The 20619-nt window shown below is 41.4% G+C and overlaps 1 pseudogene across 1 annotated transcript; it reads right to left on the bottom strand.

The window, feature by feature from the left end:
• Nucleotides 1–18856: 18856 nt before the first annotated feature.
• On the bottom strand, nucleotides 18857–19231 carry LOC101573922 (annotated as a pseudogene). The gene has a single exon (XR_001116979.1). The product of XR_001116979.1 is annotated as a ubiquitin-fold modifier 1 pseudogene (transcript).
• Nucleotides 19232–20619: the final 1388 nt, after the last annotated feature.

Raw genomic sequence — 20619 nt, forward strand, 5'->3', positions numbered from 1 at the left:
CACTGCCTGCCTTTCCAGGCCTTCTGAAATCAGGATGGAAATTTTTTTAACCCCACAACTCTTGCATTCTGCATGCACCTAAAACCAGCACCATGTGGATGGTGTCAAGGTCTGCTGCCAGCTGGAGCAGTAGACAGGCTTTCCTCCCTCTTTGTTGTAGAGGTTCAGTACCTGGACTGCTGGGCATTCTGAATCCAATTCTGAGGAACAAATTTTCTGTGCTGTTGCTATTCTGGAACATGGTGAGGCTGCTACTATCCTGGAACATGGTGCTCTGTGTGTTCTCCTCAAAACAAAGTCTTTCACTTTTGCAGTTTTGAGGCTGCAAAGGATAGAGACTTGCTGCTTCTTGTGAAGCCCTCAGGCTTTTATATTCTGTTTCTTCTGAGCTATTGAGATCTCCTCAGCTCTATCTTTGTAGTCCATAGCTTTATTTTAGAATTTCCCTTCTGGCCAAACTCACAATTTAAATCATCCTGCTGGGCTCTTTGCTCTTGATTCTCAACTAAATCTGGCTGAAAGCCCCCAACAATAGCCATTACACCACTTCAACATTTGACTGCCTTGAAATTTCTTCTGCCAGATTAATTAGGTCAATGAGACATGGTATTGGTATTTTTAAACTTTTATTTTTATTTTTTTAATTTTTTTTTTATTTATTGGTGTGTGTGTGTGTGTGTGCGTGTGTGTGTGTGGCCAGCTCAGTCCACCAGGGGGCAGGGATGGCTGGCATGTGGTGCTGGGGGATTGAACCGCGGTCCCTGTGCTTTGCTAAGCTTGTTCTAAGTAGATGCTTTAGACCACTGAGCCATCTCACCAGCCCCAAAATTTTTTATTTTTATTTATTTTTTTTTTTTGGTGGAACCGGGGATTGAACTCAGGCCCTTGCGCTTGCCAGGGAAGCGCTTATTCCACTGAGCCATCTCCCCGACCGGTATTGGTATTTTTATTGGGAATATATTCAGTCTACATTTAAGTTTTGGTTTTATGGCTATCTGATAATATTGGTTGATTGTCTAGAAATGACATATCTTTCCATTTTTTGACATCCTGTTTAATCTCTTTAAGAGTACTGTCTTTTCATTATAGTGATCTTTCATTTCTTTGATTAGGTTAATTCCCAAATATTTAATTTTTCTTAATGTGATTGTGAATAATATTATTTTCTTAATCAGTTCATTATATACAGGAATGTTATTGATTTTTGTGTATTGATTTTGGTGTTCTGTACATTTCTGACTTTATTTGTTCCAGAAGTCTTTTGGTGAGTGTTTTTCTTTGAGTCTCCTATGTAAAAGATTATGCTATCTGTGAAAAACTAATTTAATTTCTTCCTTCTGTATCCACATTACTTTTTATTTTCACATGCCTGACTACTCTGGCTAAATTTCTTTTTTTCCATGTATTTAGTTCAGGGTCTACAGGGTCTTACTACACAGATTGGACTTGTAGTGATCTACCTGTTTTCAGCCTCCCAAGTGCAGGGATTACAGTCATGTGCCACCATACCCAGTCTCAATCACTGTCTCAGCGTGCCCTGTGGGTGGGGCCAGCATGGCATGCTGGGGATTAAGCCCTGGTCTCTACGTCTGTGTCTGCATAAGCAGGCACTTTAATCTGCTGAGGTATGTGGCTGGCCCACTCTGGCTAAATTTCTGAGTAATAATATTGAACAGGAGTAGTGATCATGTATATTCTTTTTTTTTCTTTCATTCTGATTTTAGAGGAAAAGTTTTCAACTTTTCTCTATTCATATAAAGTTGTCAGCAGGTTTGTCATAAATGACATTGTGTCAGATTGGATTATGTTTCTCTTATATCTATTTTCTTCAGATTTTTTTTTATACCATGAATGGTTGTTGGATTTTGTCAAAAGCTTCTTTTGTATCTGTTGAGATGATCATGTCATTTTTGTTCTTGCTTCTGTTAAAAAGATACATTAATTTATTTGCACATGTTGTACCCTTGGGATGATGCCTCCCTGGTCATAATACAATAATGTTTTCAATTTTTTTGTATTCTGTTTGATAGTACTTTATTGATAATTTCTGTATCTGTGTTCATTAAAGAGATTATCCTGCAGTTTTCTTTTTTAGTTCGATTTTTGTGTAGTTTGCTAGTTTCTAGTAATGAATTGGGAGTGCCCCTTCCCTTTTAATTTCATTAAAAATTTGGAGGAGCACTACGTTAAATCTTTCCTCAAGTTCATGTAAAATTCAGTGGTGAATCCATCAAGCTTGGGCTTTCCTTAGTTGGTAGGTTTCTTCTTCTTTCCTGTTATTTGATTGTTCAGGGTTTGTACATCTTCTCAGTGCACTTTTGGTAATTCATATGGGTCTAGGGATCTACCCATGTCTTTTAGATTCTCCAGTTTATTGGAGTACGGGTTTTCAAAGTAATAACTAATCGTTTTCTGGATTTCACTAGCACCCATTGTGATTTCACCTTATTCATTTCTAATTGAATTGAATAGATCTTTCCTTCTTTTGGTAAGTTTGGCTAAGATTTTGTTTATTGTTTTAAAAAGCCTGTTCTTGCAGTCTCTAATGCTTTGCAGTTTTTTGGTCTCAATTTCATTAATTTCAACTCTGATCCTTATGGATTTCTTCATTTTACTATCTTTGGATTTGTATTCTTGTTTTTCTAGGACCTTACAGTATATAATTTTTTAAATTTGGGTTTTCTCTTTCTCTAATGTGAGCATTAGGAGCAAATACATTTCCATTGTATGTCTGCTTTCATTGTGTCCCATGGTTGTCGAGGAACCCCTGGGCAACTCTCCTTTAAGGGGGAGCAGTTGTATCCATTTTGGCTGAGCCTGGCCCCCATTCCTGTGTTGACAATGTACAAAGCTGTCCAGAACTTTTCCATATCCCTTCAATTGGCTTTACGCAATGCATATTAGTCTAGCTGAGGTGCATATTTCCTCGTACATCCTTAACCCCGACATCCCTTCACCTTGTTGTGTGAGCAGCGAGAAGAGGAGACAAGATGAAGAGCCAGTGCTCCACACTCTATGCTATTGGCTGGGATACAGCCTGGAAATAGAGGTTGTAACCTCCTGGGGTTTGAAAAATTACATGTCAGAGTTGAAACACAGAAAACATTAGATACTACCTCAATTGTGTTATGCAGATTACTCTTTCAGCATATCCTTCTTTCTGCATATTTCAGAAGTGATTTCAGGCCTCCGACGTAGCCCAGCTCACAGCACTCACCTTCAAGATTTCCTGTCCTTTAATATTTGCATTGAGAAGTCTGCTGTTATCCTAATGTATTTACCTTTATAAATGATTTGTTACATTTCTGTAACAACTTTTAAGTTCGTTATTTTGGTTGGGCTTCTAGAATTTTGACTATCATGTGTCATGCAGTTCTTGTCTGATTTTGGCTATCTAGAGTTTTAGATGCTTCACTTACCTATATTTTGAATTCTTTTCCTCATCTTTAACATTTTTCTGTAAACAGATTTTTGTGCATTCATTCGTCACTCCAACTAGTCATAGTCTTTTTTGCATTATCTAGCTGCTGTTGGATCGATTTAACTTATTGTATTGTTTTTAAGGTAGCTCTGCATATATGGTTGCATGCATCAGATGTATCTTCTATTTCTGATACTCTCTCCTCATGTGGGTCACTTCCACTGGTCATACTTTCAACAGAATTCTTTATCTCCTGGATTTCCATTTTGTACCTTTTCATGGACTCTAATTCGCTCCTAAATTGGTCATTTGTGTTTTGAATAATTTTGCCTATTTTTTTTTTATTTGCATGTTCTTTAAACTTAGTGATAAGTTTGTTTGTTAAATCCATTATCTTTAGTTACGTTATCTTTGAGCTTGCCAAAATTTCTTTACATTCTTTTGTATCTTTTTATATAACTTAGGTGTTTGTTTTTTAAATCTTCTCTATGCATACCCATTGAATCTGTGTTGAACATGGAAGTTTTGGGTGGCATTTTTTGCCCGTTTTCCCATGTTTCGTGTGTGTGTGTGTGTGTGTGTGTGTGTGTGTGTGTGTGTTTAGTGGAGTTTTAGGATCATTTAGAGTAGAAAGACTCTTGATAGTAAGGAAATCTCCTTAGCTATTATCTTCTTTCCTTTGACATGATTTTGTCTTTGTGTTTTGTGTTGGTATTATCTACTTCTTCAGCCTATACAATTTCATGGTGTTGAACCTAGTCACAGTTTTGCAAGGGAAGAATTCCTGCCAGTTATAAAAAAGTAAAAACAAAAATCTGACTTCAATCATGTATGGTTTTAACAATTTCTTCCTTTTGTCATTGCCCTTTCTAGACTGCACTGTAGTGCTCCTGACAGACTAGGATGTAGAGATTGGGGGAAGGAAAAAGGAAGCGCTAAAGAAAGGGTAAGTCAGTAGGAAGTGAGGAACAACCCGGGAGATAGCTTAGAGGCTTAAGTGCCTGCCTGGCAAGCACAGGGTTCTGAGTTCAATCCCTGATACCACCAAAAAAAAAAAAAAAAAAAAAAAAAAAAAAAAAAAAAGCCTTAGGAAGTGAAGAACAGAAGAGTATCAGTAGGCAAATGATGAAAAGTAAATCAGACTCTTTTGTAATTTTTTAATAGCTGGAGTTAAAGACTAGTGCTCAGTGAATCTGAGATAATATTTGTGGGATCAGGAGGAAGGATGCAGGGGGGGATAGCTAGAGATTAAGGGAAGCTGTGAAATTATTGTAATAATAAATTATTGTAATCTGTTAATGTTAGTAGTATTAGTAGTTAATGTTTAGGCCCTTGTGCAGTTTTCTTAACGGTTACTCTGACGTGTCTCTGAGGAGTACTATTTAAGTTAAAGCAGTAGTTAATCCTTACTGGGGTTAATTATTATACAGACACTATATATGTGCCATATGAAATATGGAAAGGAGGAGAGGGAAAGGAACCTAATAAGAAAAGGGGGAAGAGAAGGTGAGCGATGCATGCTTTTTTTTTTTTTAATATTTATTTATTTATTTTTTTATTTATTTATTTATTTATTTTGTGTGTGTGTGGCCAGCTCAGCCCACCAAGGGGCGGGGCTGGCTGGCATGTGGTGCTGGGGGATTGAACCATGGTCCCTGTGTTTTGCTTAGCTTAGCTTGTTCTAAATAGGGGCTTTAGACTACTGAGCCATCTCACCAGCCCGGCGATGCATGCTTATAATACCACACTCGAGGAAGCTGAGACAGCAGGATCACAAATTCAAGCCCAAACTGAGAAATCTAACAATTTACCAAGACCCCTTCTCAAAATAAAAAAAAAGACAAAGAGAAAAGAAGATGTTGAGAGTGAAGAGAGGAGAAAAGACAAAGAGTAAGTAGAAAAAAGTAAGAAAAATAATAAAAAGAAGCAATAAAACGAGGGGAGAAAAGCTTATGCAGAAGCAGTAAATCAAAGTATCCTCACAGTCCTATTTATATTTCAGTCTAATTTCAATAGCCAGTGGCTGATCTGGTGACCCACCACGGTTTGCTTAATTACCTGCCTGTGAATAAGGAGGCCAGCTGGTCTGGGCCAGTTCCCAGCTCCAAGTGGTACTCTCTGCATGGCTAACACTAGACCTTTGCCTCTGTCCTGTGCAAGGCTCAATGTGGATGTGACTCTCCCAGCACTCAACATGTCTGCCAGCAGAGGAATTGCTCTCAGCTCAGCACCAGTGCCCCCTGCAAACACAAGATATTGTAAAAGAGATGAAACAGTGGGATATCTGAAGACACTCAAACATTTACCCTGGATGCCTCAAGAACTTTGCCCTCTGTGGTGGAGAAATCCAGAGAACTTTGGCCACTGATCTTTGCTAAGATCTTCCTGCCTTCTTTCAAGCTCTGTAGAAAAAACCTACTTCTCTTTGTTTAACACAGGTTGCCTTTTTGCCCTCTCCTTGCACCTAGGAACAGTACAGGCCATGTTGCACTGCCTTTACACAAGCCTCATGGACTTGGCTGGTCTCTGCCTTGCATTGGTGTTTATATCCTGGTTCATTCACCTCTGCCAATTTGGGAAGCAAAAAACGCAGTGTAATTGGCCCAGTACCTTGTTCTGCTTCAGCTGTTCTATTTTTTAGGCAAGGTCTCACTGTGTAGGCCACCCCAGACTGGAACTCACTCTGGAGCCCAGGCTGGCCTTCCTTGAACTTCTGGTGATCCTCCTTCCTCAGCCTGCCAGGTGCTGGGATCACAAGTGTGTGCCACCAGGCCCAGTGCTCCTTCAACTTTTGCCAGAGGCCTGTCCTTCCTTTTCCTTTCTTGCAGGGAAAATCCCAAGGTTGACTTTGGTTTTCCCTTCCCCAAGTCTTTCACATATTGCATCACTGAATGTCCTCTTAGCTGGGCACCATTCTTTGTCTCTTCACACGAGGTCCTTTTGGGGTCATTCTTTTCCGTGTCACTTTACTCTGTGAACCTGGGGAAGGCCCAAAGCTTCCTGCTTTTAGTGATTGTTGGCAGGAATGTTGGTAGCCTCCCTGTGGACACCTGTAGGTAGTTGGGTTTGGGCAGTCAGAAAGTGTCCCATAAGTACAACATTCCTAGTGCGGGGAAGGAATGGGAAAGTATTTCCTAGCCAGTTTTAGAATCCTGTTTCCCTGGATTCTGGCATTACTTCCAGACCTTACTGGTGGGTGCAGCCTTTAGGTCACAGTCCTCCCAGCTTTGTCTTGAGTGGTGTGCTTATTTTCAGTTTTCTGAGTGCCTGTTGGTATTTTCTCATATACCACTCTTTGTCTTTCAGTTTCTCTAAAGCCCTAATCTGTGAATATCTTTCTGAAAGAGGTCCCCTTCCCAGTGTGGAGGTTAGAGTTACTGGGAGACTTCCATCACTAGACTGCTAATGTGCTGGATCTCTCCTTTAGGGCACCCATTCTTCTCCCATGATGGCATGCATGTCTGACTTGGGGTGAAAGGGGTGATGGAATCCAGGAGTGATCTGGCTTCTCTTGCTTCCTACTCCAAGTCTTTTTTTTTTTTTCTTTCTAATTTATGTATTTGGTACAGGGTTTCACTATGCAGCTCAGAATTGTAGCGATCCTCCTGTTTTAGCCTCCACAGCACTGGGATTACAGGCGTGTGCCATCATGCACGGTTTTGGTGGCCAGCCTGGTGGGCCCAGGGCAGGGTTGGCAGTGCATGTGGTACCCAGGTCCTTGCACTTGCCAGGCAGGTGGCTTAGATTGCTGAGCTATCTCTAGCCCCCCAAGCTCTTCTTGACATGATGGTTTGTTTTGGAAAATGTCATGATTCTGGTGGGCTTTCCTTTACAGGTGATCTGTTTCTTTTTGCGGAACCGGGAATTGAACTTAGGCCTTGTGCTTGCCAGGGAAACGGTTATTCCACTGAGCCATCTCCCCGGCTGTTTCTTTTCTCTAATAGATTTTAATATTCAATTCCTTTGCTAAATTTCTGGGATGTTGATTATTATATATCTGGGTGTAGATTTATTTTGGTTATGGCTAACTGGAGTTCTATATACCTCACTCATGTGTATGTCAGATTCTCTTTCCATGCTTGGGAAATTAATCTTTCTGTCATTTGTGTTGACTCCTGCTATTTCATTGATAACTATTAGTCTTATATTGTATTTCATTGCATTATCTTGCAGCTGTTGAAATGTTATTTCCTAGTTCTTTGTAATTTTTAAGAGATTCTTTCATGATCACTAGCTGCAATGTTGTCTTCAAGGTCTGAAATTGTATCTTCTATTTCATTCAAGCAGTTTTGCCAACTTTCAATGGAATTTTTAATTTCCTGGATATCTGTTTGAATTTGTTTCATGCATTCCACTTTTTCCCTCTGTTGTTCATTGTTCTTTCCTCTAAACATTCAATGTTTCTAACATTTTTCTATGCTCCTTTATTGTTTTAATCTATGTCTTCTTTAAAAGTGCTGATCAGTTCTTTTATTTGACATTTTGAAGCTCCTGAAGTTCACCAGGGCTCGGTACTGCTTCTGCAATAAGGGAGTGGGGCACAGCTCACCTAGGTTCCTGAAGCTATCCAGAAGTCAGTGTGGCTTCTGTGACAGTGTAGGGGGTGTGTGTCTTACCGAGGATCCTGAAGCTCCCTGGATCTACCCCAGTGGTGGTGGGGGAGCAAGGTGTGGCTCACCAAGGCTCCTGAAGCTGCCCAGGGCTCAGCATTGCTATTGCAGTGGTGTGGAGATGTGGGCTATGGCTCACCGAGGTTTCCAATGCTGTCTGGGGCTTAGCATTGCTCGCTTATGGTCTCTACTCGTATAGAGAAGGCTGAGGCAAAGAAAACATGATTGAATTTCCTTTTCCTCTTAGTATCCACCGCAAGCTTTTTCCTCCTTATTACTTTCAGTAAGTACTCTCCTAAATTTCTTCTTTTGTACTCAAACTTATTCTTTAATTTTTGGAGACAAAGAAGTTATATTTATTCAAAATTGACTGTTCCCTAATGAACTTTGTAACTTGGCTGTCACAAATACTGCATGAGTACAACTCATGATGTTTGAAAGTGTTATTGTCTATAGAGCAGATAAAATTAAACTTAACAATCAATAAAGCATAATTACCACTCTTTCTAAACATTTTTTGAAAATTGAATTTGGTGCTTTTTCTTTTGTTTTGTTTTGAAGATTACCCAGGGATCTTGCACTAAATTACATACCCCTGATTTAAAAAAAAAAATATTTGGAGGAAGAGTCTGCCTAACTCACTAAATTTAGTGACTGGGCTTAAATTTGTGAGCCTCCTACCTCAACTTCCTAGAATTCTAGGATTAAAGGTATATACCATTATGTCTGACAGTTAAATTTCTTCTTTCCTGCCTCCCTCTCTTCCTCCCACTTTTCTTCTTCCTCTTCCCCTTCCTCTTCGTCTTCTTCTCCTCCTTCTTCCTTTCACTGATTTAGTTGTCTATTTCTTCCTCTCTAGTCCACCAGATATTTATCCTGGCAGTGAGGGACCAGAACATAGGACAATTAATTAGTCATATCTTCTGAGAAAATTTCATTCAGAGACAAGAGAGAGTTAGGTTTACAAGGAGTTAGATTTACAAAGCAGTTATCATCAGAAAGGTTCAGAGGAGTAACACCTCAAGTAGAGATGGGAACCTCATCTTGATTTGGGCAGATTCTTGACTGATCATTGCTGAACACCATTTCAGGACTTACTAGTGAGAGGCTTAGGCTGAGTTATTAGTCAGAGTTTAAAAAGAGAAAACAAGAAGGATTAGCCAGAAGAGCTGAAGGCATAGCTTTGAAGAAGAATATGACAGTGTAAGTGGGTAAGGACATTTTTATTGTGGTTGTTGAGATGGACCAGGAGCTAATTGATATAGTTTTGGCTTTGTAAGGTGGCTTTGGAGAAGTTCTTATCACCTGGGGCAATCTAGTGTTTATAGGGTGCAATCTTAGTCTGCTTGTGGAAGTTTCAATTTTTCAGATACTGCTGAAATCAAATGTCTGTAGTTTTAAGGCAATGGAGGTTTAGGTCATTATTGGTAGTTGAATGTTCCTGTAGATATTGTTCATTAATGGCATGTAAAGAAGTACCCACAGACTGAGATGGTGGGAAAGACTAGATTTAATATCATCTAGGTACAGGCAGGCTGAAATTGGAGTGATATCAGCAAAAATCTGGAGGGGAGGCTAGTTGTATATAGAGTTTGAGGTCATAGTCCATAAAATCCTGTGATACATAGTGAGTAAAAAATCATTTAGGGAATCTCCATCTAAAAACTGGTGATACAAGATTGCTAGCCCCTACTTTGTCAGGCCTAAAAAAGTTTTTAACAGTTATAACATTTTTCAAGAGTCTGAGTCAAAGTTTCTCCTGAGATTCAAGGCAAGCTCTTACCTGTGATTCTTTGTTTGAAAAAGTTACATAATCTGAAGACATATGTTAAATATTCCAATTCCAAAAGGGAGGAATAGGATGACAGAAAAGAATCAGATCAAAGCAAGATCAAACCCCAATAGGGCAAACATTAAGTCTTGTAGCGCATGTTCAGCATTCAGGGAATATAGTGGTGAGATATAAAATCCACAGTGATCCATCTCTATGTCATTGCTGGTTGCAGAACACATGACCTTTCTTTTGGATTGGCTCCACTCATGATATGTACCTTTCTTCAGATGATCCATTTTAATGGAATCTCTGACTTTGTGGAGTCTCCACAGAATCTTTGTCTTTATTCTTATAACCTATTCACTCACTTCAGATGCTTTTCCTGATCTCCAAAGGCTTCCCTTGAAATACTAGAAGTGCCCTAGACTCTACAACTCTTCCATTGTGTGTGGCAATAAAATATATACTACATGGAGAACAACAGTATATGCTATCAGTGTAAGTAGTAGCCGTGACACCTTCATTACAATTTCTCTGGATATCTGAGCATTCTGAAATAAGTCCTGGGGATCTAATTTCATAGGCAATTCTCACGCAGGGAGACCCAAGAGCTCCCTTCATAGATAAAAGGTTTATATATTTTTACTTTTGAAGGTGTGATGAGTGGAGTCTTGCAGATTCAGATATGGTTCCTAAGATATGATTCACCTCAATGATTGACCCCAGTGCACCCAGAGATATGTTCCATCAATTTCTTGGGCAGCTCCCAGGCCAATCGAGTTGATCAAATGAAGCCTCATCTTCATAGCTAGCCTATTTCATTTTTCTTGGTCTTAACTTCTTGATGTTCCTGCTGACCATGTAGCCATTAAACATTAACTTGACTTCTCAGTGTCCTATCTTTTGGTGTTTTTAACTGACCTTATAGTCCTACAGGTGTTAGCAGTTGTCCATGATAACCCCTCTGACCATTACCACATAATATGGGGGGCATGAATCTAGAGATAAGGAATTTCCCAGAGAGGGATTTGGTGACTTAAATCAGTGCAAAGGGATGGAACTGGGTCTCTGTGGTCTTGGTCTTTGCCCTAATACAACTCCATGGGCTGAAGATGACAGAAGCTAAGGTAGATGTGGTGTCGACGCATTGTGTCAACTTGAGGGGTCAGAAGTTTACCTGGATTGTCTCAGTGACTCCACCCCATAGCCTGTGGAGGCCCCACCCCCAAGGAGTGGAGGGTCCCCACCATAGGGTGGGAAGGGCCTGTCCTAGAGTGATTCAGCACTTACAGGATATATAAAGGGCGTGAGGAAGGCTTCTGTGTGCCACTTTCTTGGAGGAGCTTGATTATGGCAGCTGCACCACTTTGAAGGAGCTCGGATCTTTGCAGCAGCCACCACCTCTTCCTTGGAAGAGCTCCCGTCTTCACAGTGGGCATGCAAGGAAGAGAGACAGGCTTGATAGATGCTGCCACTGCTGCTCCTCCTCTGCTCTGCGTTGTTTACTGCTGCCATGAACTGCTGCTGGCTGCCTTGAAGTCATCAGAATAAGGACTGAAACCTCCACTAACTGTGAGCTAAATAAACCTTTCCTTTCTTAATTTTAGATGTTGGTATTTTGTCCCAGAAATGGGAGAAAAGTAACTGAGACCATAGCCCAGAGGAGAACTTAAGGCTGCCGATCTGTGAGCACCCTGACAAAGCTAGTCTGGGAGAACCAGCTCCTGCTGCAGAGGCAGTTTTAAATAAAAGGAAAGCTTAAAACTTACCTTTAACACTGTACAAGGATGAAACTGGGAGGCACAGCCTATTCCTAATTTTAAAAATTGATGAACTTAAAAAAATGAGCCTTAGCTTTCCAATGCCAGCTGCAAGGCAAGTCAGATTCTGTTTTGGATTCAGTCGGACATCATCCCCAAGATCAGGGGCAGGATTGCATTGACCTCTGTATGCCTGTACATGAATGTGTAGACTGAGTGGGAATCACGGAAACAATAGTCGCTTTGCTCAGACTGCACAGAGCAGGCCCTCTGGGGAGCTCATATCTACAGAGCTTGATTAGTAGGATTTTTGCATTTCTTCTGTCCCTACATCTATTTAGGCTCAAAGGTGATTCAGCCTGTGTGATGGGGGTCTGACTCAGTGCCATCATGTACTGGGAACTGACCTGGCATGGAAATATATGTACATGTCTATTGTCCAGAAGGACCAGTGTCCCCATGAGGGCAGCAGCCAGAGCCTACAAGCATATACCTTTTCTCTCCAAGAAAGGCAACTCATCCTTTGTTGCAACCCTGTTCAAGGGCATAAACACATACTATAGGGAGAGAGTATGGATTCCAGCAATAGTAAAGCGAGTGGTCCTGCTAGAATGCATGACATAAGACTTCAAAGAAGTCTTTGTGGAAGACTACAGAGAAAAACTAAAGCCAAGGAACCTGTATGTCCTGCTTGGCCACCAGAGGGCACTCTGAATACAGAAATTGTTCACCAAGTTTGTAACCAAATTGCCAAAAACAGCCTGGATCAATTCTCCTGTATAGACTCCATGCTGAACTTGTGTCAAAAATCTACCACCTTGGCTTGGAGCTTATGCCTGCCAGGAGAAAGAAAGCGTCATGGCAGAGCACAAATCCCCCAGACAAATGAAGCCCCCAAAGGCTAAGAGATTTAGCCCATCCTGCCTGGTAGTCTCAATGAGGACTTTCTATTGCCATATCTGGGAGATGACTTCAGCAGTCAAGGCTGCTGCCGCCAGCCAGTCACCGTCCATCCATCCAGGTCCTGAGGCCAACACCACGTTGCCATCTGCAAGTGCACCATCCTTGATGTGCCACTCAGTTCACTGCTGCCTGCTGTCCTAGGCCTTAGAGTATAGTCCCTGCTATCTATGCCTCCTGCACTGCAGCCTGCTCTGTGGCTGTCTTCTGCACTTCCTGATCAATGGACAGCTCAGTCTCCATCACCTGCATCACTCTCAGCACAGCCAGCTCTGCCCGCACCTTCCTACACTTCTGGTACTGCAGTTTGCACTGCACCACCTTTACAGTCTGCGCCTCCCCCGGCTCAGCCAGAGTCCCAAGAGTCCCTGGAACAAAGCTATCACCAGCTTTGCTACACACATCTTCAGATCTCCCTCCAGAAATATCTTGGTTGCCAAAGGGGACCAAATCAACAACCTGCTTTCTGCTACCAGCCATTCAGTTCCTCTGACCTTCTTAACAGGAAACATCACACTCCCTCCTCATGTTGCCTGGTTTACCTGTTTGCACTTTCAAGACGTTTTTTTCTGCCTGTGAACAGCCCCTGCCAATCAATCTTTATTTGCCTTTGAATGGGAGGACCCTCAGGCAGGGCAAAAGGACCAGCTTACATGAACTTAGTTGCAACGAGGTTTTATGAATTCTCTCACTCTGCAGCAGCTCTGGCTGTAGACCTGGCCAAGTTTCTCATAGAATACATAACTGTACAGTCCTGCACTATGTAGAAGACATCCTAATAGGGGGGTCCTACAAAAGAAAATTGTTGCTGCTGTCTCCTTCTTTGTTTCATCAGTCATGAAATCAAGGCTCAGGAGGAGTCCTGGCTTGCCCTCCACACAAACATACACACATGCCCATGCTGTCATACTCCCATACATTTACGCACACATATTCTGGTAAACACAGATATATACATGGGCGCTCTGATGAGCCAGAAGTTGGTCATACGGCAGGCACCAGAGGAACATCTGTGTTTTTTCTTGCCCAACCATTCACATTCTAGTCTTGTCTCCCTGCTCAAAATGTCTGCATTGATTATGTGTAGAGAAATCCCTTGTATTGTTGGTGGGGTTACTGACCTTTTTCCTGGCTTCCTTGTCAACTAGTATGAGGAAATAGTGCAAGGGTATAGGGTTAGATTTTGTGAACTGGTGCAGCCACCAGCCCACTTCCTGGTGTATCTTATATTTAACCGCCCTGGGCCCCACCCCCAGCTGGTTTATAGTTCACTGGGAATCTGTGCATTGTTTGCCTCTGCTCAGGATACAGCTTCAGCCTAAGAAAGTAGGGAGGTTGTCCCCTCCCCACTATCCCAGGCCTTCTTGAGAGCAGATACTTAGCTGCTCAGCACATCTTCCAGCCCATCCCACTGTCCCCTTTTCCTGCTGGTTCTGTAGTCCACCTCAAGGCTATTATCTTAGGAGGCTTTGAGAACTCATTAAAGGGAGAAAAGAGCCATATTTTATACCTAAGGCCTCAGCCCCAGTGGAGGAATGATTCTAGAAGTGGGATTAGGCCCACTAAGGCCAAGTCTTCTGAGTCCAGAACTGATCATCACTGTAGTTTCATGTTAGAGATGTCACACACAATGTCTCCATCCTCAGAGATCGTGGTATAGATTCTATCCTCTCTGTTCAGAGTACACCATGGGAGGACTGGAAGAACGTGCTAAGGAGAAGGTAGCTTCTCCCTCTTCTCCTATTCTCTGTGTAACACCCACTTCTCTTGTTCCCTACCAAAAATAAAATCCCCTTTGCTGCTCAGTCAGCACTCAGAATTGATTTCCAATTCCACAAGGGAGAGAAGACCCAATGAGGAGCCAGAAGTCAGTGACATATATAGACACATCTTCACCACCCAGAAGTCATAGTTTACAAGAGGACTCCCTCTCAGGGTGCTGTTACTTATGAGTTTGAGCAAAGACAGGATGACATGCATTCACCAGTAACATAGACAGAGCCCCCAAAATTCCCCGTGCTCCACTTTTCTATCCCTTTCCTTCCCCAAATGCTGATCTTTCTCCTGTGATCTCAGCTCTATCCTGTTCAGAACATCAGATACTTGGACTTATACACCATGTAGTCTTTTCCAGTCAACTTGTGTCATTTGATACTATGGCTCCTGGTTCTCAGCATCGTGGTTTGTACAAGATTCCTAAGCCCAACCAGCCAAAGCTGGTCAAGTGTCATGAGTCTCACTCTTGCTTCTTGTAAATGAGATAGCAGTGTCTTGAAAGATGTCTATAAATATCCCTTCTTTGATGTGACACCCTCCACCATTCCTTCTGCCTGGGCATGTGACTGCCCAAGGAATTATATTTTCTAGTTCCCTACAATTGAGGAGCAGCCATGTGACTAAGTTTAGGCAGTAAGATGGGAGATGGGAGCTGGGCACCTGCAAGGCTGTAAACCTCTTCATTCTGACTGGAGTGGGGCTGTCATGGTTGCTGTGGAGCCTGCCATCTGAAACCCTAAAGTGAAAAGGAGCCAGTTTCCTCTGCACTACACTAGCTCAGAGGAAAATGCAATTCTTCTAGATTTAAACCATGGTTACTATGAGACTTCTGTCAACAACAGCTGGCCCAAGGGCTCCAAGAATTCCCTGCCTTGTTCAGTTATCCCACTAGTGTTCCTGCTGCCACCCCACCTTCTGGGATCTGGAGTTGGTGCCTTCATGAAGTGGCAGGAACAGAGTACCAGGACTATGCCAGCAGGGGCTGCTATTGAGACTTCCCTATTCTCATGGACCAACTTTCTGCCATATTCAAGCCATCCTCAAAGAAATACTGATAATGCCCACTTCCCAGGGTCCTATATTTTTCAGGCAGCTCTACCATTTGAGGTATTCCCTGAGTTTTTGTGTCTTTCTCTCCGGGCCCTCTTCCTGCTGTTCCTAAGTGGTTGGATAGCATGAGACAACCAGTGTGAAGTCTTAGAGGGTCCCACCCACAACTGTTCCTCAAGTGGTCCCTTCCTTGGTGACCACCTTCCACACAGGCGCCTCTCTACTAGGTATCTGAACCTTGCTGGACACAGAAAAGCTCACAGGCAGAGAGTGGGATGGGCTTATGACTCTGCATGTTTCCTGGGAGGCCTAAGGGGCACCCTCCTCAACCATTCAAGTCACAGTAGTCACTGAGGTCACTCTCTGAAGTATAGGGAAGCAGTTTAGTCCCACTGTAGAAGATAAGTAAACAGCTGTCCTCCCCATGTTTCACCTGCTGGCAGCTCCTCCTCTGAGCTTCGGGGAGCTAGTGGGGGTGGTGCCAGCACCTTTCTCTTCCTCTAAGGTCTGCCAAGGATGGTGTTGGGTATTCTGACAGATTTTCACATGCCAGTAGGCTGTCTTCTTTTGCAATTTAGAAAATATACAATGGACTATATACATGTCTGATCAGAAAACTTTCAAGTGAGATAGACTCCATTCTGTATAAGACTGCCATTATACTTGCCTTTCCAATCCTACTACAATTATCTCTAAGCCATCGTTACTTAATGCTCCTACTAAAACACAAAGAAGTGTGGAAATTCCCTATCTTTTCTTATGAAAGTAAAAGGGATTGACTGAGATTGGTTCAGTCAGGCTAGAACTTTCCAAAATACCGTATATGAGAGATTCTAAGGAAAATAGGTAGAGAGAATAAACATGAAACACATCTGGAACTAGCCAAATAATTATTAGGGATCACTTGTTGAGAACTGCAGAACTGTGAGCTCAAATCCTTGTGCTATAACCCTCAAACTGTAGTGGATTGAAAACTGGTGGTCAATTTGTTAATCCCAGCTAAACTGAATCAATGTGGTGCTGGATGTGGAAGGCCCACCTGAGGATTGTTGCCAGCAGCATGAGAGGCAGAGCAGGAGAAGAAGAGCTGTTCAGAGGCTGTTGGGAAGCTGTAGGAGGCTGTAGGGAGCTGTTGGTTCTCTTGGAGGAGAGCTTGTCATTTTGGCTTTCCTGATGAACTAGGCTGTTCTCGTCATGAAAGAAACTCAGAACCTTGTTACTGAGAATGGCCATGGTTCACTTTGAGGGAGCTCTGGTCCTTACTTGGAGCATCACTTCCTGGCTCCATAGGGGAAGATGGTACACAGCTCAGCCTCCTGGAGAAGCTTCTCATGCTGACTTTCCTAATGAGAACTCAGCTTTCCTCACCATTGGAGAAGTTATGGACCTGACTGTCCCTGACAATGGCTATGGTAACTTTCAGGGGAGCTCTAGTTCTTTTTTTAATTGTCACTATTGTTCTATTTAAATGATATATGCAATAAACAGGATGAGTAGGTGTGCTGATTAAGAGTTCAAATAAAAGCAGACAATATGATTTACAGTGTAACAAATCATATTTTCATAATTATGGGCAAGTAATACCTTTAAATTAAAAAAAGTATTTCAAAGCGTTTTCCATAGAAAATTTATGGACCACACTTAACAATATAATCTAGTTGTTTAACAAAATACTATAAGAACTGCAGCCTAATTTTCAAAGGAACCAAATTATTAAACAAATCATTTTATGGCACATAAACTTATCTATGGAAATGTCAAGTAGATTTTTGAGCTAAAAGAACTGAAAAAAAAGTGAAGTCAAAAATTCAGACTGGGAATTTTGAAATAGGTGGCCACGTGAGGCCTAACAGCAGCCTTTTCGTATCAGATTTTATTTTATCAAAAATTCCAAACATAATACATTTATTCTTTAGCAAAACTTCTTCCTTTTGATAATTGACAATCTTGCTATTTTTTCATCAGGCTTGTGAAAAACACCATTCATTTCTTCAAGTACTGATGCTACCCTTGAGATGCCGATGGTCCTGCATTTTATTGTAGTTTTGTCCTAAGCGAACCTGGGGCTCACAACAGCGACACTGAAACATGCTAAGATAGATATTGGTCTTAGAGAAGCTTTTTTCATGAATAAACTGTGAGTCATTTACATGTACACTTCCAGCCCTAGGAATAACCAGATAGACAAAACCCCAGCTCTAGACAGTGATCCATTTATAGCACAGTAGGTCAAGCCATGATTCTGAACCGCTATGACCCTTCAGTTCAGCTTTGAAACTGTGCACAGATACTGACTTGCCCTGTAAACAGAAATAAACTACTTTGTTATGGACAGACTTTTTGAATACTCATAATGGGCATTTTCTAGTCTGTAGGTGGACAAGAAATATCCTTTGCTTTCTAAAACTCTATCAACTACTTTGCATTCCATTTCAGTTTTTCTTTTTCTTTTCTTTCTTTCTTTCTTTTTTTATTTTATTTTATTTATTTATTTATTTATTTTTTGGAACCGGGGATTGAACTCAGGCCCTTGCACTTGCCAGGGAAGTGTTTATTCCACTGAGCCATCTCTCCGGCTCCCATTTCAGTTTTTCTAATGTACTCTCCACAGTTCTGTCTGACCCACTGGCATTCTGTGATGCTCTGTACAGTTTCCTATTGCCATTACTGTTGTCCACACCACTCATTCCTTTTTGCCACAGCCTGGTCATCTCCCATCTTTGCTTGTTATGCACTTGGATGATTAGCACTTCCTCAGAGGTCTTCAATAAATTTAACTCAGCAGGATTTCTGATCAGTACTTCTTCAAGTTTTGTGCTGAACTTCAGATATTCTCTGTAACAATATTCTTTCAGAAATATTATTTTCAAAATGAGTCATTTATTGAAGGTTTTTGTCATAAAAATATTGTATTAAGTGATGAAGAGACACATAACCCTAAAGAAATGCATAGCTCAGCAAAAGATGCTTCTACTGTGCTGTCAGCCCTCAACATGACAATTAACAAATGTTAACAACTTTTGTATGTGGCAATAGTTTATGCACATAATGGTCAGACCAAGAAATTAAATTTCTTTGATATTTAATTAAAACTTATATGACTCATTAAGTTTGAAAACTTAAGCCACACATGACAAAAACAGTTAAATATTCATTGGTAGGTCTATTATACTTACTACAAAATGTATAGTTAAGAATCTAAATGAGCCTATATAACATTCTATCAAGCAAACTGTTATCTATGATCCATAATCAATCTTTCTACATTTTTAACTCAATGACAATTATATCACATTTAGGAAATTTTAATTTTCCAAATGTACTCACAAAAAATTATCAGAATTATTTTTCAGGTAATAAAATAGTTGCATGATCCACGTGCCACAAACGAACTCCCTACTGGTGAGGTGGCAGTCACCACAGTATGACTTTCCATGGCAGTGGCACTGTCCATGCATAAGCACTTCCTCTTGGTGTGAAGAATACAAATAAAAAGGGATAAGAGTTACCTCTTATTGTTTCCTTGACTCTTCATGTTCTCATTGTGTATTAAATGCCTGTTTTCACTTTTACAAACAAAATAAAAATAGCAGTTTTTATTCTGAAAGGTTCCCTGCAGACAGTAACAACTTCCAACACGATCTCTAGGGATAATTTGCAGTTCTGAACCATGATTTAGAAAAACATTTCCAGCAGTCTGTGCAGGATTTATTCCTATTCCATCATTGGTAATAATTGCACTTGTTGCTGCAGGAACTTTAAATTCTTCTGCTGCAAACTTTAAGACTGCTGTGAAAGGTGTACTTTCAAGAACACTCAGTACTTTGTACGGCAGCCATGGGTCTGACATCAGCATGATCTTAAAGGACACCTTCGACATGGTGGCCTGGTGGACTGGGCTGGACACAAGCACTGCCCAACCCCCAACCAGTCACGGCCCCTCTGGTTCTTAATGTGAGTGTAGTTTCCTGGCTCCAGTTCAGATCCCTCAGCCTGTTATCACACACCTTGCATCCACTGGCACAGACTTTCTAGCTCTACTACTGATGTTGGGAGCCACTGAAGCTAGAAAATTGGTCAAATGTGTGTATGCAAGACTGGGCTCAGTGCCTAAAGCAGACAAGCTACCTCAGTCCTGAGATAAGCATCCTAACTGGTTAATGTCAGCTATTATTCAGCAAGCAACCTTGTGTCACGTGTTACTAACTTTGCAAACATATATGTAAATATCCATATTGTTGCTTAGGGGGTCATCTCACCAACCAGGCAGATAAGCCATCACCAATCCAACTCCTATCTTGTCTATTTTTTCCTCATTCCTGCTGCCATTTCTCCCCAGGTAGAATGGATCACACTGAGAGACCAACAGATCCCCATACACTGACCTTTGGGACTTCTCAGCACAGATACTTGAAACAGGCCTTGATGAAGTACTGTTGTGGGCTCTAGGTCTTCAGCTGGACTCATGCAGGACAATATTACAGGATCCAGGCCCCCAGCTAGATTCTTGAGTCTTCAGTGTGTAGACAGATTTCTATACTCTTTGTGTATGATTCTTGGGGTGATTCATTATAAAAGTCTTATAAAATGTGTACCGTATTGCACTGTTCCCCTTCCAAAACCCCACTATGACACAAACTTATACAGTGTATCTTTAAGAAGTACAAAGCTATGTCCTTAGGGTGACACCAGAAATACCCCATATCTACTACTTCCATTAATGTCTGCTTGAGGAAAATGCAAGACTCAACACAGGAAACCTTACTGTGTCCTAAACAACATCTGACAATAGGATCAGATCTTGACCTATCTTTCTCAAAACTCTTATGAAAAGGGACTTAAAATTAAAAAAACATCTTAACTTAGAATGAACCTGGGCACTGAGACCAGAGCTTGTGCGTGACTTCCTATGTAGCCTCACCTGACCCTTATCTTTCATGATAATCTGGTGTGCTTTCTCTGTGAGACAGAATGAGACACGAAAGACTGGCACCAATTTAGGATCATAGGTTTTAACAAGTTGAGTACAAGCATCACTCTGGCTACTGTCAAGGTGAGGAAAATGGATAGCTCATGAAGTAAATCCTGCAGTGCCCTGTGGAAGCTGCTAGCCGCATACTAGCCAAGTGCCCTAGGAATTCCAGTAGTTCTGTTATTTTTTTCCTATATGGCTGTCATTGAGAAGGATCCTGGAAGCTTCTGCTCTCCAAAAACTCCAGATACTGCAGTCTAAAGCTCATCCCTGGAAGTCTTCATTGTAAAGCCTCT

The sequence above is a fragment of the Octodon degus genome, unplaced genomic scaffold (genome assembly GCF_000260255.1).
Source record: "Octodon degus isolate 3935 unplaced genomic scaffold, OctDeg1.0 scaffold00010, whole genome shotgun sequence".
Classification (NCBI taxonomy): domain Eukaryota; kingdom Metazoa; phylum Chordata; class Mammalia; order Rodentia; family Octodontidae; genus Octodon; species Octodon degus.